The sequence below is a fragment of the Eimeria mitis genome, genomic scaffold, assembly GCF_000499745.2.
Source record: "Eimeria mitis Houghton genomic scaffold, Emh_scaff223, whole genome shotgun sequence".
Lineage (NCBI taxonomy): Eukaryota > Apicomplexa > Conoidasida > Eucoccidiorida > Eimeriidae > Eimeria > Eimeria mitis.
The window spans coordinates 11,244-11,541 of NW_013570556.1; the positions used below are offsets into that span (position 1 = coordinate 11,244).

At 38.6% G+C, this 298-nt stretch overlaps 1 protein-coding gene across 1 annotated transcript in view; it reads right to left on the reverse strand.

The window, feature by feature from the left end:
* The window catches only part of EMH_0004180 (pyridoxal phosphate phosphatase, putative), a gene marked incomplete at both ends in the record, with an annotated part of 4,071 nt that overhangs the window by 878 nt on the left and 2,895 nt on the right, over positions 1-298 (reverse strand). The gene's annotated exons all lie outside the window — the stretch shown is intronic.

Genomic DNA, 298 nt, shown 5'->3' on the forward strand with positions numbered 1-298 from the left:
AATGGAACATATAATATATAAACCCTAAACCCTAAACCCTAAACCCTAAACCACAAACCCTAAACCACAAACAATAAACTGTCAAACACAAACACGAAACCAGAAACCCTAAACCACAAACCCTCAATTCTCCACAATTAACCCTAAACCCTAAACCCTAAACCCTAATAGCATAAACCCTAAACCCTAAACCCTCAGCTCAACCTTCCGTTAGTTATATATGTCTTTATATACAGAGACAATCCTGGTGCGCTTGAAGTAAACTAGGGTTTAGGGTTTAGGGTTTAGGGTTTAGGGT